At 54.3% G+C, this 25,934-nt stretch overlaps 1 protein-coding gene across 4 annotated transcripts in view; it reads right to left on the bottom strand.

Annotated features, from left to right (window-relative positions):
• The window catches only part of NAV1 (neuron navigator 1), a 288,785-nt gene that overhangs the window by 202,520 nt on the left and 60,331 nt on the right, over positions 1–25,934 (bottom strand). The window lies entirely within an intron of this gene.

The following is a 25,934-nucleotide window of genomic DNA, read 5'->3' as shown; positions in this document are numbered from 1 at the left end:
ATCCGATCTCATGGCAGTGACAGCATCGCTCATCAGCCCTGCCTACCCCATCCCCACAAGGATAGACCACTGGCCCTGGTCTAAAAGCCCATCCCAATCTACTGCAAGAGGGGCTGTACCTGGGATGCTTCTGGCTTAGACAGAAGCAGGAAACATCAGCAGGAAGCACTAAAAAGAGGGTTACTTCATTCAGAAACATTTAAGATCCATTCTTATAGGTGATTTCCACCAAACCTTTGGAGCAGAGATAGCATAGATCATGTCTCTGGCCTATGGCATCACAGTCTTTCTTAAACTGGTGTCCTAGCTACAACTACAGACAAAAACAATCTTCCACACAGCTTGAGCTCCAGCTTTGTTGTGCTCATTCACCATGGACCATACCCTCTCCGGACACTACACAGCACAGAGACACCTAGAGGTTGGGTAATATATTGCAAGCAAACATGGCATCACATGCACCAACCCTCTCCCAGATCCAAACCCACCTAAAACTTTGGAGACGTCCAACTCCAGATTCACAACTTGCAGCTGGCCCCCGTCTTGTGGATGGGTCTGAACAAAGCTCCCTTTATCATCCACACCCCACAGACCTCCGGGAGAGCTGGGATCCAGGTCTGTTGCCTGGAGCTGGGTCCCAGTGCTGTTTTTGAGGTTCCCCTTGTCACAGTGCTGTGGGGGCAGGAAGACCCCAGTACAATGGCCAGAACGCAATGGCCATTTCCCTGATTATCCATTTCTACACGATTCCTCTCCATCTCCTCACTTGAGCCACATTTCAGGGAGATTCTCACCTGTCCCCTATAGTGCCTTGCCCCTGAAAGCAGGGGATGAGGCCCAGCCACACAGAACAGGTCACCGTCTGAGCCCTCGAGTGGCCGAGAGGAATTCCTTTCATATGCTGGAGAAAAACGGGCAGATGAAACGATTGCAAGAATTCAGTTTCCATTAAGAAGCCGCCCGGAGTCCATATCGCTCCCCCCAGCACTTTAGTCAGATTACAGGAAATTGAGGTCACGACCCGGTTTGGGGTTCAAAGCAACAACAGATCTGAAGAGCCCTAAGTGCAAAGCACTCTCTCGCTCTCTGTGAAATCAGCTGTAAACACTCAGCCAGGGCAGGTGAATGCTACCAGGATCTAGTGCTCTGCTCAGCTTCCAAGCTCCCTGTGTCTCCTGCCAGGACCCAGGCTCGCTCTGCTCAGCTAGTGCCAGCCTCCTCCCTGACGGGGTGCAAGAGCATTCTCCACTGCAGCATTGCACCCCCCCAGAGCTCCTGCGCTGGCCATCTCTGTCTAAATCTCATCTGAACACCCAGCTCTTCTCCCTTGTCTCTGCCTCCAAGGCGCTCTCCTCTTTCCCGTATTTATCACTGAACTCTACGAAGTGTCCCGGGATGCGTAACAGCCTCTACCCACCATAAACTAGCGTATTAAAGCACACCTGGGTGGGCACTGCCAGCTGGGTAACGGCAGGCAACAGAGAAACGCTCAGCTGGGCCTATCAGACTGAAGAGAGAGGCTGGTATCACCCTGCGTGGGTTCTCCAAGGGCTGCCGGGAGACGGGATTTGCGACCGTTCTGGGGATCTCGCGTGCTGCTCGTCCCAAGTTGCCTGCACGCACTGAACCGGACCTAGTGCAGGCGGGTCCGACCCCAGCAGCGGCAGACTGGCCTCTGATCCGCCCCCAAGCTCAGACGTAGCAGAGAGAGGCAGCTGCCCGAGGCTGACTGGGATCTCTGATTCAGGGCCACCTGGCCCCCGCGGCAGGAGACTCCCGCTGTACCTGGCATAGGGTCCAGCAGAGGTTGGGTTTAGCACAGCTCAGCTCTGACGCAGGCCTGATGGGCCCCCAGAGACCTGGGTTCCAATCGAGGCAAATCACTTCACCTACCCTGTGCAGCAGTTCCATGGCTGTGAAACCAGCTTCATAGATTCCAAAGCCCGAAGGGACCAGTGTGATCATCTAGTCTGACCCCTGTATAGCGCAGGCCAGAGAACTGCCCCACAATAATCCCTAGAGCAAAACTCCCCTACCTCCTGGGACATGTGAGGGTTAAGCCATTGACGGTGAGCTGCTTGGATCCTACAACGACAGAGCAAATATCTACATAGACAGAAATCAGGCCTCTTATTTAGGGGTCTAACAAGAAGTGCCCAAATAGGAAACTTGGCCTTAACCAGGCTGGGGCCACAGACGCAGAACAAAAACAGGGGATAGCCTTTCCGCCTCCCAGCGCCTGCTCTGCTTCAGGGATCCAATAAAACTCCTAGTGATGTTATTATTTTGTATCTTAATCTGAATTGTGGTTTGCCCCTGGGGCCATGATCCCAGAGCAGGCAGCCTCCACCGAGCACAGGCCAGGGAACAGATCCTCCTCTTGGTTTCCTTCACGCAGGCAGGTTTGCAAGACAGCTGTCAATCACTCTGTGCCGTAATTCACCTAAAAAGAGGACGGCTGGCCCTAAACTCCATCGCTGTTTAGCCCCTGGAGTCCTCATGTGCTGCCCTGAAGAGGAGCTGACTGCCTTGTGCCCTGAACACCTAGCTCGGCAGAGAATTAAGCAGAGCAAGAGCTGATTTATTGCAGACAGATTAACCTATCTCACTGCCACCCCCAGACTGGCCCGCTCCACTGGGTTCTATCAGACACGCTCCCATTGATAGGAAAGGCCACCTGCTTACTTGGGGGCCTTGCACACATGGAAGCAGGTTTGCAGAAGAGCTCAGCCCCTAGCATGCCGAGCTCATTGGAAAACCTGCCCCGTATGGTCTATTTCACCAGTGACCCATAGCACCGCCCTCCAGCCATCTGCTGTAGGCATTTCTAGGGGGCCAGTCACCACTGTATCTAGGCACTCTGCCGGGCTGATCTGGCTCTGCAACGCCCTTCGCAGTTTAGGTCTTGCGTACCAGAGAGAGCAGGTGGAAGTCGGGGCCCCGAGCTCGCTTCCCAGATGGGGTGATTCCCACCTGCACTCTGCAAAAAGAGCTGCACAAGTGCAGGAGACTTCTGTGGCTTGTGCCATGCAGGAGGTCAGACCAGACCAATGGCCTTGGACTCCAGGAAATTAGCGTAGGGAAGCGTCACTTTCCCCAGCCCCTTTGTGTGTATGTTAAACCAGTCAGACTCCCTGAGGGCTTGTGGAAACTGATCAGCATAACATCTAGTGTGAACATGCTTACTCCAGAATAAGTCTGTCCACACGGTACATTTCCCTGGGTAGACTAGCCCCACGACTCACACACATTATCTCCCATTTGAGCCCCCTGCTCTAAGGAAATCTAAGGGCCAGTCCATGTGCTAGGCCCGATCCTCAACGGGCAGCTGCATTCCCTTTAACGAAGCAATACTTATTTACACCAGCAGAGGATCTGGCCCTATCAGTGCCGCTTTGTAACCCGGTGTGACAGCATGGCCGCCACCCAAGCCAGGGGTACCTCTGCAGTGCCTGCCCCATTTCCCCTTCTTCAGGGGCAGGGCTCCTTCAGCCCCACGCAGTCTTTCTCCTTGGCTCACAGCCCTGCGTGGGGGCTGGTTTCTGTATTCACAAAGTTCTTCAAACACAAGCAGAGAAGGTAGGGTTACCATACATCTGTGTTTCCCCAGATATGTCCGGCTTTTTGGTTCTTAAATCGCCGTCCGGGAGGAATTTTTAAATATCTAAAAACGCCCGGGATTTTGCCATTATTATTTTTCCCCAAAGAAGAGTTGATCATTCAAGAAAGACAGCGAGTGTTGATCACTCGAGAGAGTGCCCGCTATTCCCCTGGCTCCCAGGGGCGGCGGGCACGGAGGGGGGAGGAGGGGGAACGCGGCGCGCTCAGGGGAGGAGGCAGGGCCGGGGTGGGGATTTGGGGAAGGGGTCCAATGGGGCAGGGAGGGGGTGAAGTTGGGGCGGGGACTTTGGGGAAGGGGTTGAGTTGGGGCAGGGCCCAGGGCAGGGGGGCGTGAGCAAATACCCCTCTCCCCCTATGGAGTGTCCTCTTTTTTGAATGTTCAGATATGGTAACCGTAAGAAAAGAGAACATCCACGGTCGCTCACGGAGTCCCCAAGCTGTCCTAGGGCATGGCTCTTACCTCACAGCCAGGGGAGCACACAAAGCTTCCCCCACAGAGCCTCTCTTATTTGCCCCACCCAAACCGCGTCCTCTGCAGCCCCACAGGCCCTGCCCCCCAAACTGCTTCAGCTCCCTTATAAGGAACCAGCTGCGAGAGGGGCAGAGGCCTGCCCCATGCCAGGTGTCTCTGGGTGGCTCCTTTAGCACATCTGCTCTAGGCTTCCCATCTCCTGCGGGCAGCTCCCTCTGCTCCGGTTAAGACCCTCCCTCTCATCTGACCCCGTCGCAGCAAACAGGACAGAGCTGTGACCACGCAGCCACTTTCCCACTATTCACCCTCCTGTATCTGTGCCGGCCACGCTGCCCAGTTGTGTTTGTATCCAGTGTGTTCTTGGACAATCTGGGCGGCTGCCCCATGGCGTCCCACAGCAAAAGACAGAGGGCCCCGCGGCCATGCACAGAGAACGAGGCCAGCAGCGCCTGGGGCAATGCAAGGTTAGCGCTGTGGATGCTAACGGCGTATTAACCAGGTGGCATGGGGATACCCACTGTGTCCTGAGCCAGCCATGAGCCGCTTCAAGTACAGCAGACAGAGACAGGGCCTACGAGCGTGTATGTGATAAACGGAGGAGGGGAGCGTAGCAGAGGAAGCAGCTAACAGAAGGGGGTAAGTGAATGCAGGTTCCGCCCCTCCCGTAAAGCATGTGATGGCCTGGTGGGGCTGGGTGAAACTGGAGAGTGTAGAGTGTAGTCTGCGGGATAAAATTCAGGTACAGAAGGGGGCTTCAAACCAAAACGCAGGCAGGTCAGCACCCAAAACAAAGGTAAGGCACACCTGAGTGGGCTCAGCAATTGGCACAATGCAGGTGGAGGGTTTTGGCTGGAGGTGGGGGTATGTGGGAGAGAGAAGGGGAGACACACCGGAGAAGGAAGGAGAAGGCAGCAAGGAAGTTTCAGACACAACCTAAACAAGCCCTGGGAGTGTGACCCTGAGAAAAGCCTAGAGGGAGAGCTTTTAGGCTGAGTATTGGCTGAAAGGGGGTTGGAGATGTGAGCAAAGAAACTAACTCCTAGAGTTTGAGTCCTGCTGTGTTCAGGGAAACAGGACTTTATGTACGTTCTTGTAAATAAACATCACTGCGCCAAGGATACCCGATAGGGTTGCCAACTCTGACTGAAGCTATTCCGGGAGATTCCCTCCTACCCCCCGCCACCCAACATGACTTAATGTCATTTTCTTAAAATATCCAATTAAAATCTCCCGGATTGCTTTCAATAGTCACTAGGAGATCGATGCCAATTCCACGAGACTCCAGGCCAATCCTGGGGGGGTTGGCAACCGTAATACCCAACTCCACCATCACTTTCTCCTCCTAGCGAAAACAACCTGCCGGACCCACAAACTTTGGCCAACTGCACGGGTGAAAAGGGGTAACAGCAGCATGCTCTGCCTTTGTGGTATGCCAGCTGCCAGCCTCCCCATTGGTAAGTGGGAGTGCACTGGCCCATCGGAGTCCTAGGGAGGGTCAGTTAGTATGAAAGGCTGCATTGGGCCCTCAGCATCGGGGGGTCAGAACTGACGGCAGAATGGGGACCGAGGAGTCCAACTCACTCCACACATCACCTTGGAACTGGCCCCGCCACAAGCTGGCGGTTTACATTAACCCTTGCTCCTGAGGTCAGCTTACATGCTCGAGATGAAAGCAATTCAAGACGTGCAGGGTGGCGAAAGGGTGTTCTCAGGGCAGCAGGGGGTGTTGGGAGATCGCAGATCATGCTTGGAGATCCCCACATTCACATGGCATCGAGTCGCATCAATGAGCAGGATCCGGTTAGTAAAGGAGCATTTCTGAGCAGAGGGGCAGACGGCTTTGCTAACCCGCCGCATGCCGTGGGGAGGGTGCCTATGGCAGGCTCTTCTCTCATTATCTTTTGGAGCCCTGCTGCTCTTATTGCTCCTGCTATTCAGCCTGGCTGCACTTCCCTTGCGGCCTGTTCAATCGATTTCACACTCGTTCTCGTCAAGCCCGGAGGAGGCGTCCGGGTGAATTTCCCCCTTCAGTGCGGAACCAGAATGGGCTCGGCGCGCTTTGCACGATTATACCAGCACGCGGCGTGCACGAGGAAGGGGGCTGGCCCTGTTGGTCTGGGACAACTGGTGCACGTGTGAACGTAACGGGGCCAGGAGAAGAGCCTGATGGTCTCTGTACGTCTCTGGAACAAGTGCAGCACATATCAGTGCGAGCTTCCCGCATGCTATGCTGGACGGACGACGTCTAGGGCCGAGAGGGCCTGGGGGTCTGCCTGGCTCGGTCCCCCCTTGGTCTCTCGGCGGAGACGCCCTCCAAGGCACCCAATTAGCAGTGACTGTGATGTGGTCTGAAACCTGACAGCTCATTTCACAGGGGCTGTGTCCGGTGCGTTAACCACATCTAAAGCGGGAAACAACTTTCCGCCCCTGATGTGGGCTGCTTTGGAGCCGCTTCCCCGGAGGCTACAGGCCTGTCACCAGCCCCTGCAGCCAGAGATTCACAGTGTTGAAGGCCAGAAGGGACCATTAGCTCACCTTGTCTGACCTCCTGCCAGGAAATTTCCCCCAGTTGCCCCTGTGCTGAGCTCAACAGAAAGGTGTCCTGGCCGGATCTAAAGACATCAAGAGATGAAGACTCCACCGCTTCCCTGGGGAGTTTGTTCCAATGACTCACGGTTAAATACTGGTACTTTGTCTGGCTTCAGCTTCCAGCCACTGACTCTCCTTCTGCCTTTCTCTGCTTGATGGCAGAGCCCCGTAATCCTGTTGTGTTCTCCCCGGGAAGATATTTACACTCAGCACCACTCACTCTTCTTTCTGATCATCTAAACAGCCTGAGCACAGCAAGTCTGTCGTCGTCCGGCATTTTCTCCAGCCCTTGAATCATTTTGGTGGCTCTTTTCTGCGCCCGCTCCCATTTTGCAGCGTCCTTTCAAAAACCATGGGCCCCACAACTGGACGCAGCGTTTCCGTGTCGGTCTCCCCAGTGCCGCACACAGAGGTAAAGTCGCCTTCCTGCTCCTGCTCACCGCTCCCGTTGAAACGCTCAGATATCGCAGTCGTGCTCTTGGCCACAGCGTCTCACTGGGCACTCGTGTTCTGTTGCTCGTCCACTCTGGCCCCGCTAAAGATTGTCTGAGTCCCTGCTTTCCAGGACACAACCCCCCCGTCTGTAGGTCTGGCCTGCATGTCTTCCTTCTCGATGGAGGACCTTGCATTGGACAGCCCTGTCCTACATCTGGCCTTCCTCCTGTGCGCGAGCCCTGGGAGTCTCCCCTGTCCTAGTGACCCCCGGGAGATGCTGTTGGCTGGGACCGGCTGCATGCTGACACTGCCTGTCCCGGCCTTCTAGCTCTCGCTGCGCTGGAGGAGGGGCAGGCAGGCGGAGCTGTTCGCTCTCCCTGAGCCTGGCCCGGGTGTCTGTCTCATCGCATCCCTGTCGTTTCCTAGCCTGAGCATCATTAGGCAGGGCCTGCAGGGGCTGGAATAACGCACTCCCCAGCACAGGCTGGCGGGGAAACTTTCCCCTGCTTAAGAGCCTCTTTCTTGTCCTGTCCAAGCACCGCCCAGGACAGATGTGCAGGGAAGCCCTCTGCCGGTCCTGGGAATGCGCTCAGATTACAGGCCTTGCGGAGCACAGCTGGGAAGCCTGCCAGCCACAGCTGGCCTGCAGTAATGCTTCCCGTCCCTGAAACCTTGGCTGCCCATTTCCCCCCACCTCTGCTTGGGGACAAAGGGCAGGTGGTGAGGTGGATACAAGCAGCTCACGGGCACCCTGTTCTCGCATTCCCAGCCAGCCTCTGACCCACTCCAATGCAAAGCACGTGGTCTCTCCTGCTTGGCTGCTGATCTCTTGGAGTTGCAGCTGAGGATGTCGCATGCAAAGCACCAGGCTGTTAGGGCAGCTTGATTCTCCACTGCCTTGCACCTTAGCATTATTTCTATTCCAATAGCACCTAATGACCCCACAGGAGACCAGAGCCACAAGGTTGTGGCCCTAAATCCAGTGCTCTATCGGTTAGGCCAATGTGCCATGACTATAGCCTTGTGCAACAGGAGCCAGGCCAGCATCCTCATCCCACAGCACACTGCACCTGCCTGGTGCCTTTTCTGCATGGGGGTAAATAACCCATAGAGGGGCAGGTCAGGAGCTAAGGAAATTCCTCCGCCAACATGGTGGAACACACAGGCCCGGATGCGCCGTGCAGCTATCCTCAGCACTTGTGCAGCACCTTTTGTAGAGTGCAGGTGGGAATCGCCCCCTCTGGGAAGCGAGCTCGGGGCCCCTGACTTCCACTCAGACGCTCTCCCCACTGGAGCATGGCCCCTCTGCCACAGCAAGCCTCAGAGCCAACGAGGGCGAGGATAAGGTGCCACGGCTCTTGATGGCCTATCCAGTAGCCTGCAGTGCTACCTTAGCATCCACCCGCACACAGACTCCTCCACCACTGGGTGACACTAGAATAGCTACATGGAACATACAGGTTCCCCCTACTCCTACCTGACCCTCTTGGCACAACCCTCCTAACCCAGGTGCGAGGCCAGCAAGAGGCCATGCGACTGCAGTTAGGAATGGTGGTGGGGGGAGGGAAACAGGGGGAAGAGTTAAGGTTAAGGCTGGGGAGGGGAAACAGGGGTCAGAGTTAAGGTTAATACTGGAAGCTTTGCTGAGCATGTCCAGACATTCTGATAATGCTGTGGAAGAATGATCTAGTTACCCCCTTGAGCGCATGCTAAAGGAGGTGTTATTGTACTCAGGGGTGATAGCACAGGTGGGGGGAGGGGAATGGGAGGGTTAGCATCTCTGCAATGGAAATACTGCAGGGACTCACACTTGCCTGGGGGGAGGGCAGAGACGACAGGGGGACCTGGAGGGGCTGGTGCAGCTGCCGTGGTGCCCAGGATCGAGCCAGGGAGCAGGGAGTGGGACCCACAGGGGCTGGAAGGGCCCAGGCAGGGCTGACAAGGGGGTGGGGAAGGGGGACAATTGTATCAGGGCCCTGAGCTGAGATGTACCCCCGAAACCGCTGAAACATCTGTGTAAATAAAGTGCAGGAGCAAGGGGAGATGCCTCAGCAAACAGGATGTGCCGGTCCCCCAGATTTCTCTCCGTGGGCCTGGGAGCGGCAGGTCTGAACCCCCAACCCTCCACCTCTCCACGCCTAGTCCCAATACCTCCCTTTGCTCCCTCACCCCGATTCGCAGGGAGCTTCCGCCCCTGCCCCCTCAAACCGGCTCATTGTCCAGTCTCACACCCACGCCATCAGCGCTGGGTTATAAGGCTCTGCGTCCCATGCGAACTGGAGTTTCACTGTCCAACTCCGAGCGGGAAACCTGCCCAAGGCTGGAGCGCAGCGACCCCGTCTACGCAAGCGGGGCTCACAGCTCACGAACCATTCTGGACACGCGGCGTGCTCAAAAAGCCTGCTGGGGGCTGGCATGCAAATGAGCTGCACCCAGCCCCTCCCTTCGCTTCAGCTTTCCCCTGGGCCTACACACAGGTCGTAGCTTTGAGAGGCTGAGCCGGGCTGGCCCAGATTCACCCTTTGCTTTCCTAGCTCGTGGCTAGTTTGCACGGCTTGGCCAGGGGCAGGGCTAGGCAAACGAAAAGAAGCGAAAGGAAATGTGACCATGCAGGTGGGCACAGGCCTGTCCTGCGCCTCAACCCCCAGCCGGTGGAAGGAGCAGCGTTCTGCCATGCGACGGGGCAGAAGGATAGGCCTGCGGAGAAGGCGTTGGACTAGAACTTAGGATCTGTTCCTGGTTCTGTGGGCAAGTCCGTGCCTCAGTTTCCCCATCTGTAAAATGGGGGAAACACTTCCCAGCCTGCTGGTGCCACTCATGACTGTTCATGAACTGCTCAGATACTACACGCACGAATGCTGTAAAGGAGAGGAAACAAGAGAAAGGAAGAATAAACCACCACGGGGGGTCACTTTCTTCTTAATCCCACTGTCCACTTCTCAAGCTTTCATGTCACAACCCGCTGCCCCGCTAGAGAATGCAATGGTGCTCCCAGGACCGCAGCCCATTGCAGCAGCCCATTACTTCCACTCGCACAGGGCCGCCTGCATTGCAGCCACTTTCCACTGCACTGCAGCCTCCCGGGAGGGAGCTCCCCGCCTGAGCACGGCAGCTCCCTGCAGCCCAGCTCCTTCTAGCCAAACATCCTGAGTTGCAGCCCGGGGCTAAGTGCAACCCGCCTGCATTCGGGAGGCACAGTGCATCGGAGAATGAGAAAGGGGGTTTGACTCACCAGAGCCCTGGGCTAAGCAGCCTCCGCTCACACGCTCCCCGTAGGCCGTACGCAGAGGAATGCAAAATCTGAGAACGCAAATCCCATTTCTCACCAGATGTTCGTTGACCGAAACATCCCTCCCCAGCACACTGGCTCCTGCTCTGCAAACGGGGCAGGGAGTCGGAGGCTCTCAGTGCTGCTAAGATAAGTCACTTGCTAACCCGTCTGAAGCAGCATTGCCAGCCCCTTGGATGATCCGTCGGTTTCTTCAAGAGCTCACTACAAATGGGGCTTCTTTGGGTTTGGGTTTTTAATTCCCCCCCTTATGACTATTTCCCCTAGTTTAATTCCCTTCCCTCCACCCGTTCTCCCAGCTGCCGTCTTGGCTTTCAGTGCTGGCTCCATCTGGGAGGGCGGGGAGAGCTAGTTACTCAGGAGGAAGCCGCGGGAACGCGCCGAGTCCCTGGCAGTCGAAGAATGCTGCTCTTCATAGAATCATAGAATATCAGGGTTGGAAAGGACCTCAGGAGGTCATCCAGTCCAACCCCCTGCTCAAAGCAGGACCAATCCCCAATTTTTGCCCCAGATCCCTAAATGGCCCCCTCAACTCACAACCCTGGGTTTAGCAGGCCAGTGCTCAAACCACTGAGCTATCCCTCCCCTTGCTAGTTCACTTCCCCAGCTGCGCTTGCTTCACGAGGGCAGACCCAGAAAGTCTCCGTGGAGGGAGAATGGGTCTAAGAGGTGCGAGCAGGGGCTCCCGCGTTCTGCTCCCAGCACTGGCTTCCTGCATGGCCACAGCCAAGTCACTTAAGTGCCTCATGCCTCGGTTTCCCCCCCTGCAACGATAACAAATCCAGGTGCTACAGATACTCTCAGTGGGTAAATCACAGGCATGTGCAAAGCTGGGGCTAGAACCCTGCTCCTGCACAGGAAACAAAGGCCTTCACCACTTGTGATACTGGCGATTTCCCTTAGGCGGTAGGAGTAGTAGGTCTCTTATCCTCTTACTGGGCCCAGCCAGTGAGGAAACCATCACTGAAAGACAAAGCTGGAGCACTGCACAAGGAGACTAGCTGGGCAATGATGGGGGAGAGCGTCATGAGTAATAAGGAGCATTGAAAGGGAGCAAAAGACTTGTCGTTTGGGAGCTTCCCCAGAGGGTCAGAGCCTCTGTCAGGCTGAGCGTGCAGCCACATGGGTCTGTCTGGTCAGAACTCGTGGCCCCAAAATTCAGGCTGCGGTTTCCCTGGAGATTCCAGAGCTGCAGGCTGGGAGCGCAGGCCTCTGCAGTATCTGGGCTCTCTGACTGCTGGTCCCAAACGGGACACAGACTGGCTGGAGCAGCTGCAAAAATTGCATTTAAAAAAGTGACAGCAAATTTTCCAAACCTCCCTCAAGGTTCCACTCGGCCCCAAGTAGGGAGAAGGTCTGGGTCAGTTCTGATTTTCCGGGGACCGGTTTTCCAGTCCCTAGTTTTGAAGGGTGTTCCCCTCTAACACTTAGGGCCCAGTCCCCTCTCTGGGGGCGACTCCCCTGGCGGAGAGGGTAGCACCAGGCTTAGAAACACACTTAGGCCCCAGTCAAAGCTGGCTTTGATGACTTAAGTGGTGCCCGTACCTTGGGCAAATCTCATGCCTTGTGCTCGGTTCGGTGTCTAAGCCCCAAGTGCCCTCAAACATGCCCCCAACCAGTGCCTCTGGGATGGCTTCAGCCCTCCGGAACTGGGGAGCCTAGGTGGAGGCGCACCCAGCTCAGGGCAGGACGGCCACCTTAGCAGGGCCACGGCCCATGCTGGGGCCAGTTAGCCCCGCGGGAGGACTGAACATCAGGGACTTTCCAGCTGCCAAGCTTGCGTGGGAGGGGGGCGCTGAGGTGGGTGATGAGCCAGCCCGATCAACACTTGGGCCAGGCTGTTATTCCCACACACCTGCAGTCCTAAAAGTTCCCCACAGGCTGCTCCCCACGCCAGGCTGTATAGTGCGATGTGATCAGAGCACAGCCTGTGAGCGCAGCAAGGCGCTCTGTGAGCTACCCTGCAATCGGCGGTGGCCCCATGCAGAGCTCCCTCCTGGAGGGACCAGCTGTCTGCTGCAGGGCCCACGTGCGGGCTGCTGCAAGCAAGGGCCTCCGTTCCGCATCCTTCTCTTTGCCTCCCGCCCGGCGACCACGCCTTGCCCCTGCAGGGCTCTGTCACGGCTTGGCGATCCTCATTCCAAGTGCCCTTGCCCCTGCCCCAGGGTGAGCAGTGCTTGGTGCCCCCAGGCTGGCACACAGGCCGATAGGTGTAAACTGAAGCTGCCTAGAGAAATCCTTGCGTGGATTTCAAGCAAGCCTATGGGGGGAGGGGAGGGACATACGGCTCAAGCCAAGCCCTTTGTGCATGCACCCCTCGCACCATGCTACCGGCTCCGCTCTGCGCCCTCTGCCCACTATTGACCCCCTTCTGACAACAAAAATGACTACAGGACTCTAGGAGGGGGGACTGAAGCCTGCGCCCGCCTGAGCCCTGCCATCCTGGGCCGGGGGGCAAAGCTGAAGCCTGAGCCCTGCCGCCCCAGGCTGAAGCCTTTGGGCTTTGGCCCCGGGCCCCAGCAAATCTAACGCCAGCCCTGGTGACCCCATTAAAACAGGCTCGCGACGCACAATGTGAGAACTGCTGCCTTAGCAAACTCTGAGTCAGCTGGAGGTAGCAGGCAGAGCACCGTGGAGCACGGCAGGCGGGTGAAGCCAGCTGGAAATGTTATTATAAAGTTCTTGGTGGACTTGACTTATTGGAGCCCACCGGCACCAGGAAAGTTTGGATTTCTCCCCTACTGCCAAAGCATCCCTGCTCTCGTGCACGTGGTTCATGTGAGGTTGGGAACTGGGGACACTCTCTGTACCCGCTGCTGTCTGGGCTGTGCACAGGGTCGCCTGGAGAGCTGGGTCCGTTCCTGAACCGGCTAAAGTGAACAGCTTGGAAACCACAATGAGCAACGTTGCCAGGACACTGTGACTGGGGCTGTTTACAGCCATGGTCCCTTCCCAAGGGGGATTGGAAGACTGTGAAGACAGAGAAAAGGAAAGCAGGAAGGTGGAGGGGAGATTGGAGGAATCTCTGCCGTGATGTTCTCCAACCTCCTCTACTTCTACGATTGCAGTTTGACAGCTAAAGCCAACCGAGAGTCGCCTGCCGCAAAAAGGTGGGCTCAGGCCCGGTCTGGAATCTCTCCAGCCTGTGTGAGAACTGAAATATATGTCATGCTTTCAGGGTGCATCAGGGGCCTACAGCTCAGAGATTGCAAAAAAACCATCTGAAAGGACATCTGTAATCCATCAGAGGAATCAGACTGGCAGTGTATTTAATCTTTAAAAAGCACAGCAGGCTAAGGGAATGCAAATCCCAGCCTGCACGTCCTGCGACGTCCACGGGCTTTTCATTTCATCAGGCTGCATTCAGCTAAATTAACATGAAATCTAGTTTTCAATGGCCCTTGAGGGCGAAATCATATGATCGGCAGGGCTTTCGGAGGGACTTCGGGTAACACACTGAGTCACAAAAAGAAAGGTCTTATTTATCAGACAAGATCTAAGTGTTCCCATGCATTAGCAGCAATGACTTCATGGGGAGCTATGAGCTACAAAAGTTTTAATTAGAGGCAAGGGGGAACCAGTTCAAATAAACCTTGCCTTCCTCTGACCCGAGGGCTCTGAGATGTTCGGGTAACCTCTCTTTCCTCCCATTAACTTTCATTTGCAGAGCTGCCTCTGTGTTTTGGGCTCAGGTTGGGACCTGGCCCAGCAGCTCCAGGATGCTATGATCCCCTCGGTATCTGTAGTCCAGACAGAAGCAGCAGTTAGCAGGGATCTCATGGAAGAGCCTGTTGCCAGGAGATCCAGAGCAGCTGTGCCGGTGTATGAGGCTGGGGCAGGTCAGCTGAGGGCTGCATGGGCATTTGGAGTTCTGGGTGCCTAGCTAGACAGAGACCCAATTCTGAACCATTTGGGGAACCTCAACTCTGAACCCTACTGAATCAGGGGGCAACTCAGATTCAAATCCCTGAATCCAAACCCACAGCGAGGGCTTTGGCTCTGGGTCAGACTGAACAGGGACTGTGCAGGATGGTGGAGTTGGCCAGGCCAGCAAACGAGACCCAAATCCAACCCCTGAGCCAGCTTTTAAGCCAAATCCGAAACCCAGCTGAAGCCCGACCAGGTCCAACCCCCCCCCCGTTTCCAGCATTAGCACAGACCTGTGCTGGGCTCTGCAGAGACCCGTGCATGGGAGCTCCCTATTACTGCACAATGAACTGGAGGAGCTCAGAGACTGGCAGCTACTTCCGGACTCTTGCGTCATGGGCCAGTGAGAAGTTGGGAACGTTGGGGAGGAGCATGAGACGCGAGAGCAATCTGCTGAGTCCGAGACGGGGCGGCACATATGACAGTGGGGGATGGGGACCCATGGCGATGGGTCCAAGAAAAATGGCAATCTTCAAAACCCAGTTTTCTTTCCATCTGGGTCCTGATCCTGCCCTTCTCACCCTCACATTTTAGAAACGTGAATGGACTTAACTTGCATTAACCCTTGGACAGGAGGGGAGCTGGGGCCCACATTTCCAAAGGCCGTCGGCACCCAGCAGCTCCCACTGGGACACTCAAGCTCAGATTCACCCAGCACCCAACACATGCAGCTCTCGCAAAAGCCAGTCCGCATATCGCGGCTGCTCAGCCCTCCTGAAATGGCTTGCCTGAGGTTACACACTGAGTCTGTAGCAGAGCCAGGAACTGTCCCCGGACTTCCCAAGTCTGAGGCCAGGGCCCAAACCGCTAGGCCGTCCTTCCCTTGCTTTGGTATTGCCCTTCTCAATTGCTATTAGCAAAAAGCAAGAGATGTTCATGACTGGTAGCAGATTGGATGTGAGTCTGACTAAGGAGGCAGCTGAGAGCTGGATGGGGGCTTGGTCAAGATCTCGCTGAAGGGGAATACGGTGTTAGTGGCAGCTGCAGAGAAGCACAGTCAGGAAACAAGGTGCGGCCGCAGGATACGTGGAAGGAGTGGCCATGCATGAAGAGACGGAGTCAGAACTAGGCATGTGCAAACCATGGGAGCTGGACCAAGGGCTGGATGAAGAGGAAGCCAGTTGAGGAATAGGCGTTTTGGATCATGTTACTTCTGAGGAAGGGTCAGGATCCAGTCCTACAACAGAGTCTGGAGCAGGACAGGAAGCCAGGAACATCATCTGGCAGCCATAGCCCAGGTGGGCCAGCAGCATGGCTCAGTGGTTAGGGAGCTAGCCCGGGACTCAGGAGACCTGTGTTCAATCCCACCACAGACTCCCTGTGTGACCTAGCGCCAGGCCTGTAGGCCCAGCTCCTCAAAGGAAATTAGGCACCTAAATCCCTTTGAGGATCTGGGCCTTAGGGTCTCTGGGCCTGAGCTCCACTTCTGTACAACATGGGCAACAGCGTTGCTACCTGTCCCAGAGGAGTGTGAGGGGAAGTAGGGGAAAGGCCGCATTATGCTCTTATCTCATGGGAATTGGGGTCTTGACCCACAGGGGCTGTGGGGCCAGAATGAAACACAAGCAAAGGAAGCGGATGTCTGGCCCTGTGGTCCAGGGCAGGTCCTGCCAGCCAGGCGCCAGCCGGAGCTGGCCAGACAGGAGAAAGCTCAGCAGCAGACCCAGCTTTGGGAGTTGTGGGGGCAGGCAGCCGCCACCATGGACAGTAAGTCCTCTCCCTTCGGCAGTGGGACTGCTCATTCCACAGGGGCTCTGCGAGACCCGGACATGGATGGAGAGCAGCTGGCTCAAGCATACTCCAGAGAGAACTGAAGTGAGGATGAGGGAAGAATTTCAAGGACTCGGCCAGAACTCTGATCTCTCCTGCCACTGAGGCCATGTGCCCTCTGATTGCTAGAATGACGTTTCAGGGCTGTGCCTGTCTCCATCCGGTTAGGAGACTGCACCGGGATTCGCGCCTCCATCACCTCCAGGTTAGACCAGTGCAAGGTGCTCTGTGTGAGCCCGTGGCAAAGGCCCCTTGGAATCACCAGGTGGCCCACACAGACAGATAAGTGCCCATCACGTCATGCTTCCTACTGGCTCCATCTCCAATATCAGATCCACTGCCAGATCCTCATCCTTTAGAAGCTACGGTTTTCAAGAGTGATTTTGGGTACCTCGAAGACGCCTGATTCCCAGAGGCTAGGTGCTGGGCACTTTTGAAGATCCCAGCCCAAATCGCTAGTCACTTTTGAAGATCCCTTCCACAAGTGGGACCCAACTGTCATGGACAGGCAAGCCGTCATGCCCGCTGCAGTTAGCAGGGATGCCCAAGCTGACAGCCCAGGATTCGCCGCTGAGCTTTTGGCTGTGGAACTCCCTGCCACTGGAGATCAGGATGTGTCCAGACTGCAGCATGCTCAGCCTGTGCCAGCCCTCTCACACTGACTTTAACTAGGGAACGGCCAGGAGTCCTTCCCCAGGCAAGGAGCAATTGAAAACAAAAATCCCTGCTTAGAAAGGGCTGCAAGCAGCAGCAGAGGGGCAGGAAGGCTGAGCCTGCTGGATGAAAGTAGCTTTTAAAATTGTCTATTTGGCGCCTAGATAGCATGGTGATGGGCACACCGTAAATGCACTGAGAAATGGATGAGATTCTGTCATGACGGGTGCTCTGCTAACCTCATGGGACGGGGACTGAAGTCGGTGGGAAAGTGGAGAAAGGTGCTGAATGACAGGAGGCAGTGTCACCTAGTGGGTAATGCAGGGCCATGAATGAGCAGTTCAGGCTGCACACACAAGAGGGCAGAGGTGTGCTCACACTAAGATTATTACAAGCATTTTGCACTTACAATTACAACACAATGAATTTTATTTTGTGCCACTTCATATGGAATGAAATTGTGTGTTGACGGGACTAAATAATAAATAACAGCAGATGGAGAGGGAGAGGCAGAGATGAGTGCAGGTGAGAGAGAGAGAGAGGGATCGTTTCTGCTAAGATGGGAAGAGAGCTGGAGACTCAACGAGATGGAGACACAGGGAGTGTCGGGTTAACACAAAGGTGTTCTTAGCCGTCTCTTTACAGGGGCCTCTGACAAAATGGAGTCCAGTCTCAACGCTCCTGCCAGGCTTCTGATTAAAACATGCTGGTGATGGGGAGTGAGGATAAAGGGATGAAATCAGAGAGACACGGGCAGGCAGGTCTCCGAGCTTGATCCTGAGGGACCCATAGAGCACTCGTTTTGTTCAGTGTCTTTACAGTGCCTAGCACAATGGAGCCTGGAGCATGACAAGGACTCGTAGGCACTACCATGGCACAGATACATAACAGCTGAGGAGGTGCAGCACCCATCAGCCGGTGCTCAGCACCTCGGAGGATGAAGTCTTTACTCCCAGCCCTCTCTCCGCATCTCTCATATATACGCCTGCTTCCCACCATGTTTGTCCCTCTCCATGCTGAGCCCCACTTCTATGCCAACCTGTTGGTGCCAGCATGGCAACCTGGCGTCTAAGCCAATTATGGCAGAAGAAGCCGAGACAGCCAATGACTGGCCCGAGTCAGCCTCAGGAAATGTAATTCTGCTGGTCGTTGCTAGCGGCGTAGTTGGCTGATGATGACCCCGCTATGGATGGCAAGTGTCTCCAGAAGTGACTAGTGAGGGGGGCCCCAACATGCGAGCCCTGAATAGGGCCTGGCTTCCAGGAAGTGCTGGGTACCCAGCCCCTGAAAAGCAGGCCTGTGTGAGGTGTCCCAGGTTGGGCCCCCAACACCACCAATTACTTTCGAAAACGGCAGATGATGGGGGTAGAGCATAGCCCAGCACCCCTGACTTGAAGGTGCCAGGGGCTTAGCCTGGGCTATCACAGGCCAGATTTAATTTTACTGGGATGCCCCTTTTAAAGTGAAAGATTTTCCAAACCACGAGGCATTGGCTTAACTTCGCCCCCCTTGAGGTCACTGCGAATCCTCCTAGTTGGGAACAAAGTCTGGCCAGTGCTGAGTATTCTTGGAAAGCCCACGCTAGCATCCTACCAAGAGAGTGTCTGATTTCTGACAGCTACTGGAGGGAACTAACCCCAAACAGAGCCAGGAGAATAGCACGTCTCCAGCTTGTTCGCACGTCTCCCCAGTTACAGGGGCATTGCTCTGGCGAGAGTTCCCAGGCATCCTTAGCAGGGGATGTCCATGGGGATTTCTTTTTATAGCAAAGCCACCTTGAGAAAGGTGATTCTTGCTTTTGCTTTCTGGCTCTACTTCAAGGGGTTGCCCCCAAGCGACTGGTGTTCCTGCTTTGCTGTATCTTCTGCGTTTTCTCTGCATGAGGCCGTTCCATGCAAATATTGAAAAGGCAAATTGACATAAAGAAGCAAATGCCCATCATCCATATGGAAGGCCAAGGGGGAGATGGTCACCAGCACATATGGGAGTTAGCACACAATGCCCACTGACTTTCAGGTGCCTACCTGTCTCTTGAGCCTGTGAATGCCTCCACCTAAATACGCGGGATAGGTACAATCAGGAGGGACTGTCGGGAAATGAAGAGGTAACAGCTGCTTGCAGCTGGAAAGAGGTAATAGTGATCAAACCTGGAGTAACTTAGAGAGACCCCAGGTGGGGAGGTTTTTAACATTTCAGTGGATGGTACAGCTGCTACCTGACATCACAGAAAGTGGGCTGGGGAAGGCGAGGCAGTCTAGGTAGTTAGGTAGCTCCCACTATTAACAGACAGCATCTAAGCTCCTCCAAGTTTTTAAAAACAGAAGTGACAACAACAATCTCACCTGCCTCTTTCCTCCCCAGTCAGAGTTGTGGCTTGATATAGTGTGTATGTCCGTGAGTGCACAAGTGTGTGTGTGATTGTGTCTGTTTGTGCATGCAAACCTGTGTCGTGTGTAGAACTTACTGAGCAAAAGCTGCATCAGAGATGACGTTCTCAGGGAGATGCGAACGCCCCTGGATCCCAGCCCTGGTGGTGCTACCAGGGTCTGTCACTGGTGGTGCTGAAAGGACAGCTCCTAGGGGCATTGTCCAGATCTAAATGAGGGCTGAGGTTTCCAGAGCCGCCTGGGGGATTCGGGTGCCTGATTGCCAGTCAGTTTAGAGCTCCACCTGTATTTTAAGCCAGGCCCAGCCCTGTGCCACTAGCAGCATCCAGGACAATGAAAGGCAAATGCATTTCTTTAAAAACCCATTTCATTTTCCCCACGGATGCCAGGGCTTGGCCACTGTGTTCTCCACTTGCTGGGACAGGGATTTAGCCTAGTCTGTTTCAAGTCAGTTTCACTTCCCTGAGCCTAGCTCAAGGATTGCTAATGCTGCTGAGGAAGAAAATGTCTATTAAAGAAAATTAAAGCAACATTGTCAGGAATTCTAGGGTTTGTAAATCATCCCTTTCCCTCCCCTCCGAACCCAAGCCAGCTTTTATTTAACAACCAGAATTAAGGATGTCACACTGTGTGCTCTTCTGACAACAGTTCATTAGAAAGCTTGGTGACAGTGAGTTTTAACATTAATGATTATTTGCTTGATCCTGCTGCCTTTGCTCGGGCGAGTATAGCCACTGATTTCCATGGAGATACTCCCAGGTGTGAGGGCTCCCAGGCTGGCTCTGTGATTCGCGTGCTTACTCGGCAACACACTGAGAAACCGGCAGTCTCTGATTGGCATGGAGTGGAAGTCGATCTGCAGGTGGCATTTTAAAGCTAAGAAAAAGCATGTGAAATTAACGGAGAACAACAGGGATGGCCGTGCATGCAGCTGCCTCTGTCTCAGTCACTCTGAATCCCAAGCATGAAAACTAGGAATGAATGCCTGAGCAGGAGATGTCGTAGTCTCCACCGCGTGTACTGGGGCCCCATCCATCTCCTTTGACCTCTACGGCAAAACTCACATTGACTTATGAGGCGCATCTCCCCGCTGTGCCATGGAATCAGCATGCAGCGTCTGCTGTCCTTCAGGGGATCCATGGAGGGTTGGTTTCGCTGGTCTTAATTCATGCTTTTGTCCGCTGTTCCTCTCTCTCTCCCACCATCCCATGAAGAGTGGGAGCAGAGCAAAGCTTCGAGCAGGGGGTTGGACTAGATGACCTTCTGGGGTCCCTTCCAACCCTGATATTCTATGATTCTATGATTCTATGAAAGTGCCAGGACTGGTCTGAGCTGTGCTAAGGAGAATGGCCCACCAAGGGCTGTGCCCCTCCGCACTGTGCAGTGGCCAGAGAGCACAAGGACCTGGTGTGGAAATGAATCTGTTCTAGCCACCAAGACTGTATCACATGGATACTAGATGCAGCAGGCCTGTGGTCTGGCGGGCTGCATCCCCCAGTGGTTAGAGCAGGGGACTGGGACTCAGGAGAAGGGCTGAGTGGGCAACAGATTCTTCATTTCAGCGTCCAAAAAAAATTCCTCTTGGGTCACCCTGAAATGTTCCATTCAACCGGCCGTGATTTTCTATGTGTGGGGAGGTGCATTTTGTTTGTTGGAAATAAATCTAGATACATGTCTCAACGAAATGCTTGGAGTTTTTTTTAAAAAAACGTTTGGCCAAAACTATCTGCTGAATTCGACTCGAATTTGTGAATAAATTTGGTTGACTCGAAACAGCGTTTTTCAGCAAATCATGGTTCACCCAGCTGTAGCCATAGAGTTTAAAGCCAGAAGGGGCCACCAGATCATCTCGTGGGACTTGAGGTGTATCCCAGGCTACCAGCACCACCCACTAACCCCAACAACTGCCAGGAGATCTCTCTATGCCTGCGTAGCTGAGGACAATAATTGGCCATGGCTCTTTGGAAAGCAAAGTATCACTATGATTAGGAAGCCAGGGAAAGGAGGGGACAGGGATAGCTCAGTGGTTTGAGCATTGGCCTGCTAAACCCAAGGTTTTGAGTTCAATCCTTGAGGGGGCCATTTAGGGATCTGGGGCAAAAACTGGGGATTGGTCCTGCTTTGAGCAGGGGGTTGGACTATTCTGTGAGTCTGTGAAATCTCTCCCTTTCTGCCCATGACTGCAGCCAGCTGGAGATGCTGCATTAGCACACACCGCGACCCCAACAGTAGCTCTGGAAGGTGGACACATGTCAGCGCTCTTGCGGAGCTCCCAGGCCCCCAGGATGGAACCTTATGTCCAGCTGCTGCGATGCCACAGGGACGGGCATGGTGGAGATCACCAGAACTAATGGGATCTGACCAGCCTTAGCCCCATGTGCCCATGTGGACTCTGCCAGGCTTCCCACGTCACTCCTGGATGGGGGTGCTGGGGGCTTCCAGCAATGACCTGGTAGGGCACAAGAGAGACAGGCTTACTAGCCCCTCAGATCACTGCAAGGCTGCAAACGCCATGGGAAGCATGGGAGGGTGACTGAGATGCATGTACCAGTCTACATGACATTGCCTGTCCCTACCCGATAAACCCTGCTGCATGCATTCTGGATCCTTCACCTCCCACATAGCAACAGAGCAAGTGGATCCAGGTTCATTGTTCTCCACAGAGTGGACAGGACACAGCGATTGTTCCCACGGCACTGTCCTGTGTCCTCTCACTGATCGCTGATATGATCAATTACACTATAACTCACCAGTGCTCATCCCAGGTACATCCTCACCAAGGGGAACAGATACAAAACCAGAGGAAAATATGGGCCTGATTCCTCACTCCCTCACTCCAGTGTAAATCAGGAGTAACCCCATTGGGCCCAATTCCCCCCTCGCTCACCCCATGTAAATCAGGAGTAACCCCATTGAAGTGAAGGGAGTTATGTTGCTAAATTGACTTGAGACTGACTCAGGAAAGGCCGGGACCAGCCCTTCTCGACAGTCTGGGATGTGTCTAGTGTAGCATGGGTAATGCCAAGACCAAATAATAATGTGACTGAAATGTAGATGTCGCCATCTGCCCCAGTGGGCGCCCCTGTGCAGAGGAGCCGAATTCCGGGGTCACGGGTGCACTTGGGAAGCAACCCCCGCAGTCCCTATAGAGGTGCAAACCCCTCCCATGCCCCAGGGGATACAAATAGCACAGATCATTGTTGCAACACTAGGGGTACTAGCTCTGGTGTTCTAGCCAGCGTCTGTCATCCTGCCTTTCTAACCCTGCCAGCTATCTCAGTTCTGTATTCTTAGCGAGCGAGCGTTCTGCATTTCTCTAGAGCCTCCCATCCCAAATTCCTGCCCAGGCCAGGCGCTCATCCAAGGCTGCTCACTCCGGGGAAACTGAACCCACTGTAAATGCAGGACCAGTGATGTGCGGCCACTTCTAGGGGAGATAGCAGCAGCCAGGTCGGTGGCCAGTTCACTGCACTTGTGGGGTAGAAGGCAAACATTATCCTAGGACACACCCTGGGGCAAATGTCTCCTCTTACAAGAAGTGCTCCTTGGACCCTCATGTCCATGCAGAAGCGGCAGGACATGAGCGTCTAGGACCTCCTATCCTAGACTGTTGTCTATCCTTGCAAATGGCAGCTGCATCCCAGTAGCGCTGCCAGATGCACGAGAATCCAGCTTGGGAGGCGGGGGGAATGGGCGACAGGGCTTCCAGCTGCGTGATGTTAAACAGCTGCCACCTCTCATCCCAGAGGTGGCTGCACTGCAGTGGTGGGGGAAGCGTATATAGTTTGTTTTTTACACAATGTAGTCTGTACAGCAATCGGGGGCCCTTTGTAATGAAATTAAACAGAAGACAGAACGGTAGCAGTTCATGGAGGCCAGAGTTAATACTGGAACCTTTTACCCTCTGCTAAGTGTAGGGAGATAGGTACAGGGAACAGTTTTCATCTAGGCCAGCCCAAGCAGGGACCCAAAGAAGCTGCAAAAGGCAAAGAGCTTGTGCTGTCTCAGCATGTGGAAAGGAACAACAGACATGGCGATTTTTGAGCCTCCCGTGCGCTAAATCAGCAGCTTTTGACTGGGTCCTGTTTCTGCAGTTGTGCTGGTGATTTCAAGTTGAGGGACGGTCACACAAGGGATTATTTATCAGACGCTTCCCAGCTGAGGGATCCGGTGCCACGTCTGGCTCTCCGCCAGTGCAGTGAGGTCACAAAAGAATCTGCAGCTGCAGTGCTGGGATTGACGAAGAATGGGGCAGATACTATTCTGCTCTTCTCTAGCCCCAGGCTGCAGGAGATCCCAGTGCCTTTGTCTCACCATTGTCCTGGGATGTAAGGAAACACCAGACTAATTTTTTCATATGGGAAACTGAAGCAGGGAGGTTAAGGGACTTGCCACAGGTCCCCCAAGATGACAGTGGCAGAGCGGGGCAGCAGCAAGCTATAAAAGGGCTGGGACAGAAGGGGCTCATTGCAGTGTTGCCAGGGGGCCTCCTATCTCTTCTGGGCACCAGCCCGTCTGGACACTGCCAGAAAAGTTGCAAAGTAAGGGGCTTTCAGTGAATTAATAAAGTTAATTCATTACTGGTCGCTGTTTTCTCTCACTCTAACGCAAAAATGAGTCTATCCATCCTATAAACAGTTAATCCCCATTATTGTATTAGTCAGCACAAATTAAGAACACTCCTAGGACAATCGGCAAATTCCCACATTGAGCAAATAATTAATTCAATTCAAAGTTTTCTGCTAAATCAAACAATTCCATTAATAGACATTTTTAGACCCTAGTGACTGTGTGTTTTCTAAGGGGTGCACTCCATAGCAAAGTGACTGGAGCTAGTGAACCAATTGCCACCAGGCCAGCCAGGCACAGAAGAGCTGTGTTCCTTGCTGTTTAAAGGGGTGTGTGTGTCCCACATGCTGTGTCATGCTTTGCTACGTGAGTGAAAGCTGGGTCACCAAGCTAAGCAGGATTCAGATTTGACCTAGATAATCAGCCCTGGCCTCCTCGCTCAGTGGGTTCTTTTTCAATTAGCTAAAAAGGGAAGTGATTTAGCACTAATGAAAATAAATTAACTGTCCCACAAATCGCAAGGGGGCCCAGGCTGCGTCAGTGCTGGCTGGAGACATGGGACAGCAGGGAGGTGAAACGGACGTGTCAGTGGGCCTGGCTCAAAGCAGTGCGGGCTAACGCCGCCAGCCCGCCTGACCTGGGAGAGAGGCTGCTATAAATACTTGGAGCCTGATTCCCCATTGCCTCAGACCTACTGGGCCACTGCAGTAGCGCAAATGGAGTAAGATGCCACCGCACCAGAATAGGAGCATTTCGCACCCCCGCTGCACTGGTGTCAATGACGACAACACAAGGCGCGGAACCAGGCCTTTGGCATGGAGACAAATTGCAAAGACAGCTTTGAGTTAGGAGGAATCTGCCCTAATTGGGACTTGAACCCTGGGGGAGCAGAGCTGCAGCTGGAGCCATTGAGCTAAAGGAAAGTCACCATTAGCTTGGCCCAATGCTAATGACCTGCCCCGCCAGCTTCTAGCTAGTGCCCTATTCTCTGCTGCTGTAGCTCATGCCCTGCAGCAGTGAGCAGGACTACGTGGGCGTCTGACACTGGTCTCATCCCCTTACTCACATCAGCAAGGGACACGCGAACCTACAGCTCTTTCGAGTCCATTCCTGCCCCTGTCTGCCGGAAGAGAATGGCTACAAAACCAAACAAATCCCAGCGCTTCCACACTCAATATTATTTCCATTCTAGCAAAACAGCTCAATAGATGCAGCTGTTTCGTGAACACCCGAACGCTGTGCAGTGCTGGCACGGCCAGAGCTGGCAAGTCCATGCCGTAGCGCCCGAGGACACCCTGCCCGGGACAGGCATCGTAGCAGAATTGGTCCGTTGCTTAGAGAAACCGAGGGCCCCACCACCCTTAGTGGGCTGGAAAGCAGAATTCACACAGGCAGATTCCAAAGGCTAACTCTGCCCCACCTCCAAGCAGCCCATATCTAGGCAGATTTCCTCTCCAAAAGCCTGATTTCTTAAAGAAACACGGTCAAGGCTGGGGGATCAAAGTTGCCACCTTCCATTCTGCCCATACCTCCTTGCTAGGCCCACAGGGAGGTGTTTAGTCCCCAAGATAGAGCAAGCCACAGTTCTTGTGGCTGAGGAAATGCCTGCTGCAGCCCTGGGTCGGTCACAGACTTGCACACCCAAAGCAACCAGTGAAATCTGTGCGGGTTCGGTGAGGGAAAAGCCACAGAGGATCAGGTGGTTGGTGCAAGTCTCGGCAACACTCCATGCCTCGGTTTCCCTATCTGTCAGTCACCCAGAATAGAAAGATTTACTGCAGGTTTTAATTGGCTTTACTTTTGAGCAGCCTTACAATAACTACTCCCACCACAATAACAAGCCAGTGTGCGGTCTGGCCCTAAAGAGCAGGCCTACAACGACAGATTCTCCCCAGTAACAGACCAGCCTCCAGGAATAGATCTACGAAAACAAATTAGTGCACCCAATCCCCAGGTAGACCCTCCAGGAACAAACCCACCACCACAACAAACAGGGCCACACGTGAGCAACAGCCTGGGTAGGGGAGGGAGGGGAATCTAGCCAGGCAGCGGATCTGATCTTCCAGCTTCCAAGGGTTTATTAGAAACACAAGTGAGCTGACCAGAAATACTCAGCGAGAGAATAAGAAATAGCAACATATACCTTGGTGGGTGGCACCTTCTTCAAGCAATCGCTGATGCCAGAGGAGCCAGGAGAAGCCAGGAAGTAGAGACTGCCCTT

The sequence above is a fragment of the Natator depressus genome, chromosome 21 (assembly GCF_965152275.1).
Source record: "Natator depressus isolate rNatDep1 chromosome 21, rNatDep2.hap1, whole genome shotgun sequence".
NCBI classification, from domain to species: domain Eukaryota; kingdom Metazoa; phylum Chordata; order Testudines; family Cheloniidae; genus Natator; species Natator depressus.
Note: the sequence above shows the minus strand (reverse complement) of the source record. Positions and strands in the feature narration are given on the sequence as shown.